This window comes from Puma concolor, chromosome D4 (genome assembly GCF_028749965.1).
Source record: "Puma concolor isolate L17-30 chromosome D4, mPumCon1.1.hap2, whole genome shotgun sequence".
In the NCBI taxonomy this organism is placed as follows: domain Eukaryota; kingdom Metazoa; phylum Chordata; class Mammalia; order Carnivora; family Felidae; genus Puma; species Puma concolor.
Genome location: NC_141679.1, coordinates 23,202,420 through 23,220,575, shown reverse-complemented (window position 1 = coordinate 23,220,575; position 18,156 = coordinate 23,202,420). Strand labels below are relative to the sequence as shown.

Here is an 18,156-nt window from a genome sequence, read left to right as displayed (position 1 = left end):
TACTCTGGCTTCAAGGTAGAAAATAGATTATAAAGTACACAAAGAAGGAGGAAGACAATTGGGAGGCTACTTTAAGAATTCAGACCAGAGATGATGGTGGCTTGAACCAGTATGATAGAGAAAAAGGAAACAGAATTGAATAGATTCTGGATACACTATAAAAGATTTAATGATGGACAAATTACAGGACATAAAAGTGAGAAAGAAGGTTAAGTGGATTCCAAAGTTTTGACCTGAGAAACCTAAAGAAAGATTCACTAGCTAGGGAAAAATGTGAGAAGATAAGGTTGAATTAAAAAGAACAAACAAAAACAATGTTTTTATTTTATACATGTTGATTTAAGCTTCCTATTTGACATCTAAAATAAATATAGAAATAACTTGTTCAGTAATCAAAACTGGAGTTCAGAGAAGTCCAGCCTGGTCAGCACACATCATATTCAAAGACATAAACATGGGGCGCCTGGGTGGCTCAGTTGGTTGAGTGGCTGACTTCGGCTCAGGTCATGGTCTCACAGTTTGTGGGTTTGAGCCCGCATTGGGCTCTGTGCTGACAGCTCAGAGCCTGGAGCCTGCTTAAGAGTCTCTGTCTCCCTCTCTCTCTCTCTGTCCCTCCCTTGATTACGCGCTCTTTCTGTCTCAGAAATAAATAAACATTAAAAAAAATAATAAAGACATATACATGGAAATGGATAGGTAGAAAAATGATATCAGGCCAAATACATGAAAAACTATAGTTGAGAGTATGTTTATGGTACTCCAAATTACTAGGAGGAAATATGTTATCAATAAAATATCACCTCTAAAGATTCCTTCATTTTAAAACATGTAAGTGTGAAAAAGTATTCCATTTTATATCTACTTCCAAAGTTAACCATAAATCTTGGAAAGCAAAATGGTAGCTGGGAGGTCAGAAAATTATCAAAAAGATTTTTCAAGTAATGAGAAAAAAAATTTTTTAAATAAACACTTAAAATGTGAAAAAGTCTAACATTTTATATTTGATTCTAATGTTACTATAAATCTTGGAAAGTAAAAGGGTAGCTGGCAGGTTAGAAAATTATCAAAAAGATTTTCCAACTAAAGAGAAAAAATTTTAAATAAATGCTTTAAATAAATTCAAAGAGGGATACTCATAGTTGCAACGTGGAATCCGTTGTTTTAATTGCCATAAAAATATAAAGTCAGTAAGATATCAAATAATCTATAAGGACAGTTTAATATCAAATAATTCATTTCCCTCATTGGAAGTATAACTATGATTAATCTGAGACTCTGCTTCTCTTGATAGTGATAACACAGTATAAATACCTACAAATGTGAAATTAAAGATTCTACTCCATTTGACATTTTCTAAGAGGATACATGCAGATTAAACTATCGAATAAAACTCAGTCATATATGCTTTGATGTTGTAAAATTATTGCCCTACTACAACCCAAGTCAGAGAGAGGAAGGGACATCTGGGTGGCTCACAGAGAGGAAAAATTAATATTGGTCTACTAAATATCAATAGTGTCCCCTGTTTTGAGATTCATAGGAGCCTTGTTAAATGTCGATTATATCGTAATTTAAAAAATAATAATAGGAGCCATTATTACAGAAGGAGATTACAGATAGGGAAAGGGAAGAAGCTAAAATTAACCCTGCAGTTTTGGATGTTTGATTGTAATTGGAGGTACTAGTGAAAACTCATAGTGTAGAGTGAAAACTCATAGATATAGAATGAATATAGATGCATATTGTGTGTGTGTGTGTGTGTGTGTGTGTGTGTGTATCTACTGAGAAGGCATGGGAACAACAATACTCCAGTAACAATGAACACACTTAGCCTTAGCACACATATTTTGGCTTCTAGATACCATACTCCAGCTAACAGAACCAGGATATATTACAGAAATGGCTTATTCTAGGACTGCTGCAGCAAAAATACCAGATGGTCTTACACAGCACACATATGGTGCTGTATAAGAAAGTAAGAAAATGTTCAAAGAATGATGGAGATATGTCAAAAGTACCCAGAAGTTAGTTTGAAGGGGCTCCCACTGTCCAAACCTGTGACAATATGGACATCAAAATAAATATTGATAGTAACAGACTATACTTACCTAAATAAAACAGAAAACCCTGAGCCCATCTGAGTAGAAAGGAATAAATGAATGGAGAAAGACAAGTTTGATGAAAAAGATATATACATAGTCTTAAAGTACCTCCTGACAAAAGTCATTACAAAGAAGAAAAGTGTAAAAGTCTGGCACACAACAACTTAATCAAGTGATTAAACTGAACATCATCAGTAATAGGATTAATAAACATCAAGCATGACTTGATAGGATGAAAGAAGAAATCAGCCTCACTTGTGTGCTATTCTTACCAAAAACATATAACCTACAACTAAATATGAGGGAACATCAGACAAACCCAAATGGAAAGACATATTATAAAATTAATGGCTTGTAATATTTAACATTTATGACCATCAAGCATCACTGAGGAACCATTCCAGACTAAAAGAGACTACTTCTCATTACAAAACTTTTCAATTTTTTTACCATGTGCATTTACTTCCTGCTCAAAAGTTTATTCATTAAAAATTTTAAGCAAACACAATTTTAAAACCATGAAGAGGGGCGCCTGGGTGGCGCAGTCGGTTAAGCGTCCGACTTCAGCCAGGTCACGATCTCGCGGTCAGCGAGTTCGAGCCCCGCGTCAGGCTCTGGGCTGATGGCTCGGAGCCTGGAGCCTGTTTCTGATTCTGTGTCTCCCTCTCTCTCTGCCCCTCCCCCGTTCATGCTCTGTCTCTCTCTGTCCCAAAAATAAATAAACGTTGAAAAAAAAAATTAAAAAAAAAAAACCATGAAGAGTTTGACCCAGAAATTCCAACTCCAGATGTATACTCTAGAGAACCACTTAAAAATACGCACAATGAGGCACATACAAAGTTGTTCACGGCAGCATTGTTTATAATAATGAAAAACAGAAAACAAATGAGCAGCAATCTAAAACAAAAAAACTTCTGAATATCCATTTAAAAAAACACAATGCAGCAGTTAAAAAGAATGAGGTACATCTACATGCAGTATTATGGGTAGATTGACAAGATATCTGTTGAATTAAAAAAAAAATACATGCTGCAGAGCAATATGCACAATTAGATACCTTTTTATGTGAAATAAATAAACTATACATATTCTAGGTCAATGAATAGCACAGAATGTATACCACACCCATGACAGTGGTAGAGGGTTTACATCCTTGGAAGGGGTGACCAGTGGGGGTCTTTAAACTTATGGAGGCTGCTTTAATTTTTAATATAACCTAATCATATATTGCTTACATTTTAAAAAGTAATTTAAAGCAAAAACAACAGCAAAACCTGACCTACAGGAGCTGGCAGTCTATCTTCGAAATGTAGTGGAAAATGAGAACTCTAGTGTTTCTCTTCTGTCAAGCATAGTTTTCCATCCAATCACCTGATCTTTCAGGAACTTTACCCACTTCGTGTTATCCAGGAGGCAATCAACCCAGTGCCATTCTGATCATAAAGGTGGGTCCATAACCTAGTCTGGCTCATCAACACCTCTGTCCCTATGACAACATTTTTTGTTCAGGAATTAACAAATATTCCATATGAGACCAATCAGAGCATTATTTTTTTATCAAGCTACTTTGGATTCAATTTCTATCCACTTGTATCCAAAATAGTCCTGACAAATACAGGGAGACACATTTAAACAGATATTTTCAATAGGATAAGACAAGTAAAAGAGAAACACTATATGAAGTAGCATATTACTTAAGATAGGCTGTTATATATTAAATATGTGTATGATAAACCATAAAGTAACCACTAAAAAACACAGAGCTAATAAGTCCCAAAATAGAGGGAAAGTGATATAAAAATTACTCAATCCAAATGAGGTGTGAAAAGTGTGAAAGAAGTACAAATAACACAAGGGACAAACAGCAAATGAATAGCAAGAAAGTAGAATTAAACCCAAGTAAATCAATAATCACATTAAATGTAAACATTTTATATTAGTTTTCCATTGCTAACACAACAAATTACCACAAACTTAGTGTCTTGAAACAACACAAAGTAATTATCTTATAGTTCTGAACAAGAAAACTCTGGTACAGGCCTTATCAGGCTAAAACCAAGATGCCTACATGGTATTCCTCCTGGAGACTCTGTATTTGTTTCTTTGATCATTCAAGTTGTTGGCATAATTAAGACCCTTCCAACTGTATAAATGAAATCTATTTACTTTCTGTCTATCAGCTGAGGGCTATTATAACTCCTAGTAACTGTCTGAGCTCATGGTTGCCTTCCCCCATCTTCAAAACTAGCAACAGAAGATCAAAGACTCTCTTACATTTTGAATTTCTCCCGCCTCTCCTTCTGTCTTCAAATCTCTCTGATTTCTGCTGGGAAAAGTTCTCAGATACTAAGGGCTCATGTGATTCTACTGGGCCCATAGGGTATCTCAGGATCTTCTCATTTTAAGGACAGCTGATAAACAACTTAAATTCCATCTGAAAACCTAATTATTTTACACCGTGTAAAGTAACATATTGACAGGGGGACATGAACATCTCCTAGGGGCCATTATTCCACTTATCACATGGTCTAAATATTCATTAAAAGACAGAAACTGTCAAACTGGATTAAAAAGCAAGACCCAACTACACACTACCTATAAGAAACCCACTTTACATATAAAGAAACCAACTGTCTAAATTAAAAAAAAAAAAAAGAAAGAAAGAAAAAGATAAACCATCCTAATAAAAACAAAGCTGGATAAAGTAACGTGATAGAAAATAGGAGAAGAGGGAACTCCAGGAAGCTTTAAAAAGCTCTCCCATATACCAGAGAATCTAGAAATCCAGACACATGTACACAGCAGGACATATGTACTAAAAGACCTCAGAAAACAATAAGCTTTTTCCTGTAGTTAATCTTTAGGTTCAATGAAAACAAGAAGTAAGTGCTCCAGCACAGAGCCAATTTGCAAAGACCTGGAGTCTATTCTTTCCTTTCCCTTTTTTTTTTCTTTTCTCCATTCATTTAAGAAAATTTCCAACAACTCACTAAGAACTAAATAAACAGGCTTCAAAGACAACACATAACAAAGAATAGTCTTTACAAAAATGGTATAGACCAAAATAGAAGGGTTGAATCCTTATATTGAACACCTGAAACTAATATCACACTGTATGTTAACTAACTGGAATTTAATTAAATTTTTTTTGAAAAATGAAAAAAGGGGTGTTGACTAACTTGTGAAATGATTGCACCTATCTGAAAATCTATTAAAAAAAACACTGAATTATAAACTTTATATGGGTGCACTCTGTGGTATGTGAATTATATCTAAATAAAATTCTTTTTAAAATAGTTTCAAAAGTCACTAAACAAACTACAACCTACAGCCAGCAACACCTAATCCTGGGCATGGGTAGGAATCTGATTTCCAGAGTAAAAACTCAAAATGCCCAGTTTTCAACAATAAACTATGAGGAATGCAGAGAAATAAAAAAGTATGCTCCATTCACAAGAGAAAAACAGAAATTAACAAAAACTATTAAGAAAAGTACAGACATTAGACTTACTAGACAAAAACTGTCTTAAATATACTCAAAGAGCTAAAGGAAGCCATGGAAAAAGAACTAAAAGAAATCAGGAAATTGACACCTCAACCAATAGAGAATATCAAAAAAACAGATAGAACTTATAAAAAGGAACCAAATAGAAAACTTGAAGCTGGAGGGGGACCTGGATGGCTCAGTTGGTTAAGAGTCTGACTTCGGCTCAGGTCATGATCTCATGCTTCGTAAGTTTGAACTCCATGTCAAGCTCTGTGCTGACAGCTCAGACCATGGAGCCTGCTTTGGATTTTGTGTCTCCCTCTCTCTCTCTGTCCCTCCCTCACTTCCACTCTGTCTCTCTGTCTGTCTCAAAAATAAACATAAAAATAAAAGAGATTTACCAAGATAAAACGCATTCTGTATTGAAACATAAATATAAATCTCACACACACACACACACCACCACCACCACCACCACCACCACCAAACAAATTTAACTATTCAAATTGGACAAAGTATGTACTCCTACCACAGGGAATTTTTAAAATCAATATCAGAAAAATCTGGGGGCACCTGATTAGCTCAGTCAGTTGAGCATCCAACTCTTGATTTCAGCTCACGTCATGATATCACAGTCATGGGACTGAGACCCACATGGGGCTCCACAGTGAGTGTCAAACCTGCTTTGGATTCTCTCTCTCCCCCTCTCTCTCTGCCCCTCCCCAGCTTGTGCACGTGTGCTCTCTCAAAATGAATAGACTTTAAAATAAAATAAAACTCTTTCAAAATCCTCCAAATACAGTACAACCTTGGATTACAAGGAACTTGTTCTGCAGGTGTTCCACAAGAAGAGGGAAATTTCTAGTAAATTTTAACTTGATAAATGAGCAATGTCTTGCAATACAAGTAGTACGTGATGCCAAACACTACATAATCACAACTGAGCCAATGGTTCTTCTCTCTCTCTCTCTCTCTCGCTGCGGGATTATGGGAGACCGTCTCCCATGCTCAGATGCTCGGTCTCAGGCCATGGTGTTTGGGAGAAATCAGTGATTTTTCAGAACATTGGAAGGTGCCCACAACTGCCACTAGTGTAAATTTTTGTCACTTCAAAGCACCTATGGATAGTCCTTTGCTTTTCCGTACAAGAGTAAGGTTAGGAATGCTTTGCTTCATTCTAGGTCAAGCTGCCTGCAGGTATAGACCTTTCCTCTGCTGCCTTATTGCCAGTTACATTAAAACAGTATATGACAACAGTTTACTAGTACTGTAGTGTAGTCAAATTCCATTAGTGACAGTGAAAGTCACCCTACACAATAACCCGCCTCTGTCATCTCCCTCACCCCAGCCACGAAGGTTTTCAAAGGTTAGTGCAGGTTAATTCTTTTTCTTTATATTTTGTATTTCTTTATTATTTCGTATTGTATTACATTATTGTAATCATTTTTATATGAATATTTTGGGGTTGTGGAATGAATCACCTGAGTTTCCATTATTTCTTATGGGGAAATTCCCTTTGATATACAAGTGTTTTGGATTACAGGCATTTTTTCAGAACGATTATGCTTGCAAACCAAGGTTTTACTGTATTTGGAAATTAAATAAAATTTCTAAATAACCCATGAGTTGGATCAAAGAAGAAACCAAAAGGGAAATTAAAAGTATTTTGAACAGAATGAAAACAGAACACAACATACTGAAATTTTTGAGATGCAGTTAAAGCAGTGTTTAGAGAAAAATTTATAGCACTGGATACCTATATTTAAAAAGTCTCAAAAATGGGGCGCCTGGGTGGCGCAGTCGGTTGAGCGTCCGACTTCAGCCAGGTCACAATCTCGCGGTCCGGGAGTTCGAGCCCCGCGTTGGGCTCTGGGCTGATGGCTCAGAGCCTGGAGCCTGTTTCCGATTCTGTGTCTCCCTCTCTCTCTGCCCCTCCCCCGTTCATGCTCTGTCTCTCTCTGTCCCAAAAATAAATAAAAAACGTTGAAAAAAAAAAAGTCTCAAATCAGTGACTTTACTTCTACCTTAAGCAACTAAAAAAAGAAGGGCAAATTAAATCCAAACCTGAGAAGAAATCATTGAAATAGAAAACACATACAAAAAAAAGTAGAAAAAAATCATTTAAACCAAAAACTAGTTCTCTGAAAAGATAATAATAATAATAATAATAATAATAATAATAATAAACCTCTAACCAAACTTACCAGGTAAAAACTAAGGAAGTCACAAATTACCAATATAGGAATGAGAAGGGGAACATCACTGCAAGATCCTAAACACATTTGAATAATAATAAGGGAATATTCTCAACAAATTTTTACTAATAAGTCTGGAAACTTAGATAAAACAGGTAAATTTCTTAAGAAACACAAACTATCACAACTCACTAATATGAAACAGATAATTTGAATAGCTCTGTAACTATAAAGGAAATAAATTTTTAAATTAAAAACTCCCAAAAAAGAAAATCTCCAGAGTCCTATGGTTGCACTGGAGAAGGGTTAGAAGGATTTGGAGAATTCAACCAAGTGTTTAAAGAAGAATTACCACCTTTTCTACAAAATGTCTTCCACAAAATCTCTTCCAGAAAATAGAGGAGGAGGGAACACTGTCCAATTCATTTTACAAAGTACGACCCCAGTACAGAAATGAGGAAAAATCAAGGGGTGCCTGAGTGGCTCGGTTGGTTAAGCATCCTACTTCAGCTCAGGTCATGATCTCACAGGTCATGAGTTTGAGCTCTGCATCAGGCTCTGTGCTGACAGCTCAAAGCCTTGAGCCTGCTTTGGATTCTGTGTCTCCCTCTCTCTGCCTCTCTCCCCCTTGCACTTTCTCTCTCTCTCTCTCAAAAATAAACATTAAATTTATTTTAATATTTAAAAAAAAGAAAAAAACAGTACAAAAATAAGGAAACTACAGATCAATCATTCATGAATATACATGTAAATATCCTTCACAAAATTTTAGCAAACAATATATAAAGGGAATTTTATACATAACTAAGTAGCATTTATTCCAGGGATTCAAGGCTGGTTCAATATTAGAAAATCAATCAGTATAATCCACCTTATTTAACAGACTAAAGAAGCCTAATCACAGGATCATATCTATTAATACAGAAAAACACTTGATGAAATTCAACACCTATTCATGATTAAAAACTCTCAGAAAAATAACAAAAGAGGGATGTTCTTCAAATTGACGAAGAGCAACTATAAAAAACCCACAGCTAACATGATGTTTATGGTGAAAGACTGAATGCTTCCACACTAAAATATGGAACAAGGCAAGTCTGTTTGCTCTCACCATTCATATTAATAAACACATATTAATAAACAAAGTTCTGGCCAGTGTAATAAAGTATAGAGATCATAAAGGAGTAAGTAAAACTTCCCTTATTTGTAGACGATATGATTATCTACAAGAAAATCTGAAGGAATCTACAAAAACATCTCTGAGAATTTATATGTGAGGTCAGCAAGGTCAAAGAATATAAAATAAACATACAAAATCTATTCTTTTTCTATATATTATCAATGAGAACACAGAAAAGTTTAAAATGCACTATCATTTATAATCACTGAAAAATAAAATATGTGTACAAAACATGTTCAAAACTTAGATCCTGAGAGCTATACAATATTTATGAAAGAAATTCAAGAAGACATAAATGGATAGCTATGTTCATAGGTTGGAAGACTCAATATACTAAAGATGTCCAATTCTCCCTCGATTGACATACACATTTAACACAGTTGCTATCAAAACCCCAGCAGATTTTTCTATAGACACAATTTTCTACAATTTATGTGGAAAGGCCAAGGAACTGGAATAACTAACACAATTTTGAGAAAGATGAATAAAGCAGAAAGAATCAGTCTTTCAATTTTAAAACTTAATTTATTACACCTACAATAATCAAGACTATGTGCATAATTAACACAGATAGATACATACATCAATGAAACTGAATAGAGAACCAAGAAATAGAACCACACAAATATATTCAATGAACTTTAGACAAAGTACAAAAGAAATTCAATGGAATAAAGCTAGCTTTTCAATAAATAATGCTGGAGTAAGTGGACATCCATATGCCAAGAAAATGAACTTCAGCCTAAGTCTCATACCTTAATATAAAAACTAATTCCGGGTGCCTGGGTGGCTCAGTCAGTTAAGGGTCCAACCCTTGATTTCTGCTCAGGTCATAATCTCACCACTCCTGAGATTGAGCTAGGCCTTCAGCTCTGGGCTGACAGCACAGAGCCTGCTTGGGATTCTCTCTCTCTCTCTCTCTCTCTCTCTCTCTCTCTCTCTCTCTGCCCCTCCCCTGCTCATGCACTCACACTCTCTCAAAATAAATAAACCTTTTAAAAAATTAACTCAAATGGATCACAGATTTGAATATAAAACTTTCAACAAAACTAGGAGAAACTCTTCAAGATCTAAAGCTAGGCACAGAGTTCTTAGATGTGACCCCCAAAAAATGGCCCATAATAGGAAAGGTTTACCAATTGATCTTCATCAAACTTTAAAACAATTGCTCTGCAAAAGACTGTTAAGAAGATGAAAAAGACAAGCTATAGACTGGGAGGAAATACTACTTGCAAACCACATATCCACCATAAGGTTAGTATCAACAAAATATAAATAACTTTGGCATCTCGCTGGTAAAAACAAACAAACAAACAAAAAGAAGCCAATAATCCAACTAGAACGCGGACAAAGACATGAAGAGGCATTTTTCACCAAAAGACAGATGGCAAAGAGGCCAAAGAAAAGTGTTTAATGTCATTTGTCATTCAGGAAGTACAAGTTAAAACCACAATGATATATCATTATACACTTATTACAATGGCTAAAGAATTAAAAAAAAATTTTAATGTTTATTTAGTTTTGAGAGAAAGAGAGAGACAGAGTATGAGCAGGGGAGGGGCAGAGAAAGAGGGGGACACAGAATCTGAAGCAGACTCCAGACTGTCAGCACAGAGCACATGGGACTCAAACTCATAAACCACGAAATCATGACCTGAGCTGAAGTCAGATGCTTAACCAACTGAGCCACCCAGGGGCCTCAAGTTTTTGTTTTTTTTTTTTAAATAGTGACAACACCAAATGTTGGCAAGGATGAAGAGAATCTACTGGATCGTTCATATTGTTAATGAAAATATAAAACAGAACAGCCACAGTTTCTGTATCTTAAAAAACTAAACATGCAACTTGGTGATCATCCTACGGGGCATTTATCACAGAAAAATGAAGACTTATGTTCACACAAAAACCTGTACACAAATGTTCACAATATTCCTATTCAAAACTGGAAAACCCCAGCTGTTGTTCAACCAATGGTTAAAAAAACTGTAGAACATCCATGCTATGGAATACTACTCAGCAATAAAAAAAAAAAAAGTGAACTGATACACAAAACAGCCTAGGTGAATCTCCAGAGAACTAAGCTGAGTAAAAAAAGGCAAATTCCAGCACATTACATAGCTTATGACTCCATTCATGTAAAATACTACTGAAATGGCAAAATTATCAAAATGGAAAAACAGATGCAGGAGGGTAGGGGCAGGAGGTAAGTGTGTCTATATAAAATGGCAATAGGATGAAAAGCTGTAGTGATAGAAGTATTCTATACCTTGACTGTATCAACATCAATCTTGGTTGTCACATTATAGCATACTTTTGTTAAGATATTATGATTGGAGGAAGCTGGATAAAGTATACATGAGCTCTACTTTTTTAAAAATTTTCGTTAATGTTTATTTTTGAGAGAGAGAGAGAAAGAGCATGAGCGGGGAAGGGGCAAAGAGAGAGGGAGACACAGAATCTGAGGTGAGTTCTATTTCTTACAACTGCATGTGAATCTGCTTTCGTCTCAAAATAAAAACTTTCATTTTATTTATTGCTTTTGTGTGCACCCATTTAGTTTTATTGTAACAAAGCAACTTGTACACTTTTAATGTTTAAAACTGAGCATCATTTTTCCTTTCCAGTGAAACAAAAAGAAAATATAAAAATAAACAGAAACAAAATTACAAGAAAATGTCAATGCAAATAAGATCCTATAGGTTCTGCTGATTGTCCCATCGAGTGGCAGGGCTCAAATCATCTTTAGGAGAGAATTTTATTTTAAAAGTATCATCTTCAACTGCAAGGATGTCTGTTAAACATAGCAATTCAACATTCCAAAGGAGAAGCCATGTTGTCAAAAGGCCCACTTAACCCGCCCAAACCTCTCACGCCCACCCTTTGATGACCTTCTATAGCCCCATTTTTTTAAGTTTTTTTTCTTTTTTTAAACATGAGAAAGTAGACAGATATGTGTTGGTAAATGCTAACTGTTCACATTCACCTAGAGGCACAGTATAATCTCTGAGCCAAACAGACAGAGAAAGGAGGAAAAAAGCCAGAATTCTATGCACTACTACACGGGGGCCTAGGACCTTCCAGCTTCCAGCAGAGCTAAGGGAGCAGAAGGTTTTTCTTTTTTCCCCACAGAGCACAGTGGTGCTGATTCCATAAAGTTTTTGTTGAGACAGGAAGGGATAAAAATGAATTTGGAACAGAAGGGGGTAGAGAATCTTTTCCCACTATATTCTGCTCAAGTCATTTCCCCCCAAAAATAAGTTGAGAACCGTGGTTATAAAGGGAGAGAAAAGAGACTTCAAATTAGTCACCTTCTCCTTCATCCTCCCCTCATCATCATCTTCATCTACTTCACCTTCATCCTCATCTCTGTCTCCATCAATATCTTCCAATCCCCCCCTCCTCCTCCTCCTCTTCCTTCTCCTCCTCCTCCTCCCCTCCCCCTCCTCCTCCTCCTCTTCCTTCTCCTCCTCCTCCTCCTCCCCTCCCCCTCCTCCTCCTCCTTCCCCTTCTTTATCATCCATATCAAGAATCAAGCAGTAGTGTAATGGATCTGGCCAAATATCATCTTTGAGGACCTCTCCTAACTCACCTGCACCTGATCAGTAAACCAGGTGAAAAAGCTCTCTGGTTCCTCATGCTGTCTCTTCCTGCTGGCTTTATTCTGCATTTGACTTGAATGTTTCATCAAATCCTTTCCAGAATTCCATTTGATTTCAGTGGACTTTGAAGATGGATCACCACTCTCGTTCAGATGAAATTCTTTGGAGAGAACTTTATTTTCAGAGTAAGGGTTTTCATCAAAATAAAATCTATTCTGTAACCTGATTTAATATATTCAAATTCTGTCACTTCAACTCTTGTCAAATAATGCAGTGCCTCTTCATCCTCCTCCCCAAGCAGACACTTGTGGATGGTTGACACTTGTTGTTACCAAAATATTCGGGATTTTGGCAATAAATTCCTACCTTTTCTGAAAAAATGGTTGGTGGAGTTTGTTATATTTTCTGTTCTACTTTCAAAAGCTCCTCACTGGCTTGTTCATTAAGTCTATCTATTTCATTTTGTATTTCACCAATATGTTCAATTGCTTCTTGTTCTTCTTTTTCTCCCTTTGGCAAGTGCTGAGAGGTCAACATCTCATCTGGCTTGGGGACAGCCGGTCGTCTCGGTTTCTTTGTTTGAGGCAGGAGTGAAGACTGGCATTAGGGGGCCAGGTTGTGAGGAAAGTCCATGAAACAAGGGCAAATGCAGTTCTGGAAGAAGCTCCAATTACTCAAAAACTTTCATTTTAAAAAACTCAAATGAATGGGAAGATATGGATGTTTGTTATCTTGATTATGATTTCATTATCAAAACTCATCAAGTTGTACACTTTCAAATACATGAGTTTTTTGCATATCAAATGTCTCAAGAAAGCGGGGGTGGGGTGGGGATATACAGTATTTTCTTCCTTTTCCCTTTCTAAGTAATTCAGTCTTAGAGCCAACAGGTGAACCAAGCAAAATGGGTATCCACACCAAAAGGGGATAGAGGAGGGCAGTAGAGAGGCGTCAGCAGTGTCCCAGAGCTGGGAGTCACAGCCCAAGCAGTATGAAGAGGGGCTTGGCATAGAAGCATTGCCTGGTGCAGTATGGGTGTCTACATAACACAGCTGCCACACACGTTGATATCTAAGTGGTAGAAAAAGATATCCATACATGGATGAGACAGTGGAGATGAAAACTGCATCCATACAGTTGGAATGATTGAACAAGTACATACATATTAAAAAAATAAGGGAACCAGGTTCCTCACTGTTGAAGAAAGAAGTTAAAAACATGGAAAGGTAGGGGCACCTGGGTGGCTCAGTCAGTTAACATCCAACTTCTGTTCAGATCATGATCTTGCCTTCTGTGGGTTTGAGCCCCATGTCGGACTCTGTGCGTACAGCTCAGAGCCTGGAACCTGCTTCAGATTCTGTGTCTCCCACTCTCTCTGTCCTTTTCACATGCTCTGAATCTCTCTCGCTCTCTTTCAAAAAATAAACATTAAAAATTAATTAATTAATTAAAACATGGAGAGGTAGAAAACTATAATGAACCCAGTGGTGTTAGATAGTAACTGGAAGTATTGGTGTGAACTCACGACTCTCAACATATATAGATGTAGACAGAAATAAACTAATATTTATTTATTTATTTATTTATTTTTTATTTATATATGAAATTTATTGTCAAATTGGTTTCCATACAACACCCAGTGCTCATCCCAAAAGGTGCCCTCCTCAGTACCCATCACCCACCCTCTCCTCCCTCCCACCCCCCATCAACCCTTAGTTTGTTCTCAGTTCTCAACAGTCTCTTATGCTTTGGCTCTCTCCCACTCTAACCTCTTTTTTTTTTTTTTTTTTTTTTTTTTTTTTTTTTTTTTTTTTTTGTTCCCCTCCCCCATGGGTTTCTCTTAAGTTTCTCAGGATCCACATAAGAGTGAAACCATATGGTATCTGTCTTTCTCTGTATGGCTTATTTCACTTAGCATCACACTCTCCAGTTCCATCCACATTGCTACAAAAGGCCATATTTCATTTTTTCTCATTGCCACGTAGTACTCCATTGTGTATATAAACCACAATTTCTTTATCCATTCATCAGTTGATGGACATTTAGGCTCTTTCCATAATTTGGCTATTGTTGAGAGTGCTGCTATGAACATTGGGGTACAAGTGCCCCTATGCATCAGTACTCCTGTGTCCCTTGGATAAATTCCTAGCAGTGCTATTGCTGGGTCATAGGGTAGGTCTATTTTTAATTTTCTGAGGAACCTCCACACTGCTTTCCAGAGCGGCTGCACCAATTTGCATTCCCACCAACAGTGCAAGAGGGTTCCCGTTTCTCCACATCCTCTCCAGCATCTATAGTCTCCTGATTTGTTCATTTTGGCCACTCTGACTGGCGTGAGGTGATACCTGAGTGTGGTTTTGATTTGTATTTCCCTGATAAGGAGCGACGCTGAACATCTTTTCATGTGCCTGTTGGCCATCTGGATGTCTTCTTTAGAGAAGTGTCTATTCATGTTTTCTGCCCATTTCTTCACTGGGTTATTTGCTTTTCGGGTGTGGAGTTTGGTGAGCTCTTTATAGATTTTGGATACTAGCCCTTTGTCCGATATGTCATTTGCAAATATCTTTTCCCATTCCGTTGGTTGCCTTTTAGTTTTGTTGGTTGTTTCCTTTGCTGTGCAGAAGCTTTTTATCTTCATAAGGTCCCAGGAATTCACTTTTGCTTTTAATTCCCTTGCCTTTGGGGATGTGTCGAGTAAGAGATTGCTACGGCTGAGGTCAGAGAGGTCTTTTCCTGCTTTCTCCTCTAAGGTTTTGATGGTTTCCTGTCTCACATTCAGGTCCTTTATCCATTTTGAGTTTATTTTTGTGAATGGTGTGAGAAAGTGGTCTAGTTTCAACCTTCTGCATGTTGCTGTCCAGTTCTCCCAGCACCATTTGTTAAAGAGACTGTCTTTTTTCCATTGGATGTTCTTTCCTGCTTTGTCAAAGATGAGTTGGCCGTACGTTTGTGGGTCTAGTTCTGGGGTTTCTATTCTATTCCATTGGTCTATGTGTCTGTTTTGGTGCCAATACCATGCTGTCTTGATGATGACAGCTTTGTAGTAGAGGCTAAAGTCTGGGATTGTGATGCCTCCTGCTTTGGTCTTCTTCTTCAAAATTACTTTGGCTATTCGGGGCCTTTTGTGGTTCCATATGAATTTTAGGATTGCTTGTTCTAGTTTCGAGAAGAATGCTGGTGCAATTTTGATTGGGATTGCATTGAATGTGTAGATAGCTTTGGGTAGTATTGACATTTTGACAATATTTATTCTTCCAATCCATGAGCAGGGAATGTCTTTCCATTTCTTTAAATCTTCTTCAATTACCTTCATAAGCTTTCTATAGTTTTCAGCATACAGATCCTTTACATCTTTGGTTAGATTGATTCCTAGGTATTTTATGCTTCTTGGTGCAATTGTGAATGGGATCAGTTTCTTTATTTGTCTTTCTGTTGCTTCATTGTTAGTGTATAAGAATGCAACTGATTTCTGTACATTGATTTTGTATCCTGCAACTTTGCTGAATTCATGGATCAGTTCTAGCAGACTTTTGGTGGAGTCTATCGGATTTTCCATGTATAATATCATGTCATCTGCAAAGAGCGAAAGCTTGACTTCATCTTTGCCAATTTTGACGCCTTTGATTTCCTTCTGTTGTCTGATTGCTGATGCTAGAACTTCCAGCACTATGTTAAACAACAGCGGTGAGAGTGGGCATCCCTGTCGTGTTCCTGATCTCAGGGAAAAAGCTCTCAGTTTTTCCCCGTTGAGGATGATGTTAGCTGTGGGCTTTTCATAAATGGCTTTTATGATCTTTAAGTATGTTCCTTCTATCCCGACTTTCTCAAGAGTTTTTATTAAGAAAGGGTGCTGGATTTTGTCAAAGGCCTTTTCTGCATCGATTGACAGGATCATATGGTTCTTCTCTTTTTTTTTGTTAATGTGATGTATCACGTTGATTGATTTGCGAATGTTGAACCAGCCCTGCATCCCAGGAATGAATCCCACTTGATCATGGTGAATAATTCTTTTTATATGCCGTTGAATTCGATTTGCTAGTATCTTATTGAGAATTTTTGCATCCATATTCATCAGGGATATTGGCCTGTAGTTCTCTTTTTTTACTGGGTCTCTGTCTGGTTTAGGAATCAAAGTAATACTGGCTTCATAGAATGAGTCTGGAAGTTTTCCTTCCCTTTCTATTTCTTGGAATAGCTTGAGAAGGATAGGTATTATCTCTGCTTTAAATGTCTGGTAGAACTCCCCTGGGACGCCATCTGGTCCTGGACTCTTATTTGTTGGGAGATTTTTGATAACCGATTCAATTTCTTCGCTGGTTATGGGTCTGTTCAAGCTTTCTATTTCCTCCTGATTGAGTTTTGGAAGAGTGTGGGTGTTCAGGAATTTGTCCATTTCTTCCAGGTTGTCCAATTTGTTGGCATATAATTTTTCATAGTATTCCCTGATAATTGTTTGTATCTCTGAGGGATTGGTTGTAATCATTCCATTTTCATTCATGATTTTATCTATTTGGGTCATCTCCCTTTTCTTTTTGAGAAGCCTGGCTAGAGGTTTGTCAATTTTGTTTATTTTTTCAAAAAACCAACTCTTGGTTTCATTGATCTGCTCTACAGTTTTTTTAGATTCTATATTGTTTATTTCTGCTCTGATCTTTATTATTTCTCTTCTTCTGCTGGGTTTAGGCTGCCTTTGCTGTTCTGCTTCTATTTCCTTTAGGTGTGCTGTTAGATTTTGTATTTGGGATTTTTCTTGTTTCTGAGATAGGCCTGGATTGCAATGTATTTTCCTCTCAGGACTGCCTTTGCTGCGTCCCAAAGCGTTTGGATTGTTGTATTTTCATTTTCGTTTGTTTCCATATATTTTTTAATTTCTTCTCTAATTGCCTGGTTGACCCACTCATTCGTGAGTAGGGTGTTCTTTAACCTCCATGCTTTTGGAGGTTTTCCAGACTTTTTTCTGTGGTTGATTTCAAGCTTCATAGCGTTGTGGTCTGAAAGTATGCATGGTATGATTTCAATTCTTGTAAACTTATGAAGGGCTGTTTTGTGACCCAGTATATGATCTATCTTGGAGAATGTTCCATGTGCACTCGAGAAGAAAGTATATTCTGTTGCTTTGGGATGCAGAGTTCTAAATATATCTGTCAAGTCCGTCTGATCCAATGTCTCATTCAGGGCCCTTGTTTCTTTATTGATCGTGTGTCTAGATGATCTATCCATTTCTGTAAGTGGGGTGTTAAAGTCCCCTGCAATTACGACATTCTTATCAATAAGGTTGCTTGTGTTTATGAGTAATTGTTTTATATATTTGGGCGCTCCGGTATTCGGCGCATAGACATTTATAATTGTTAGCTCTTCCTGATGGATAGACCCTGTCACTATTATATAATGTCCTTCTTCATCTCTTGTTACAGCCTTTAATTTAAAGTCTAGTTTGTCTGATATAAGTATGGCTACTCCAGCTTTCTTTTGGCTTCCAGTAGCATGATAAATAGTTCTCCATCCCCTCACTCTCAATCTAAAGGTGTCCTCAGGTCTAAAATGAGTCTCTTGTAGACAGCAAATAGATGGGTCTTGTTTTTTTATCCATTCT

General features: G+C 36.9%; 1 pseudogene; it reads right to left on the bottom strand.

Annotated features, from left to right (window-relative positions):
- Nucleotides 1-11,872: 11,872 nt before the first annotated feature.
- LOC112868636 (protein SET-like) lies at nt 11,873-13,172 on the bottom strand (annotated as a pseudogene).
- Between the last annotated feature and the right edge of the window lie 4,984 nt (nt 13,173-18,156).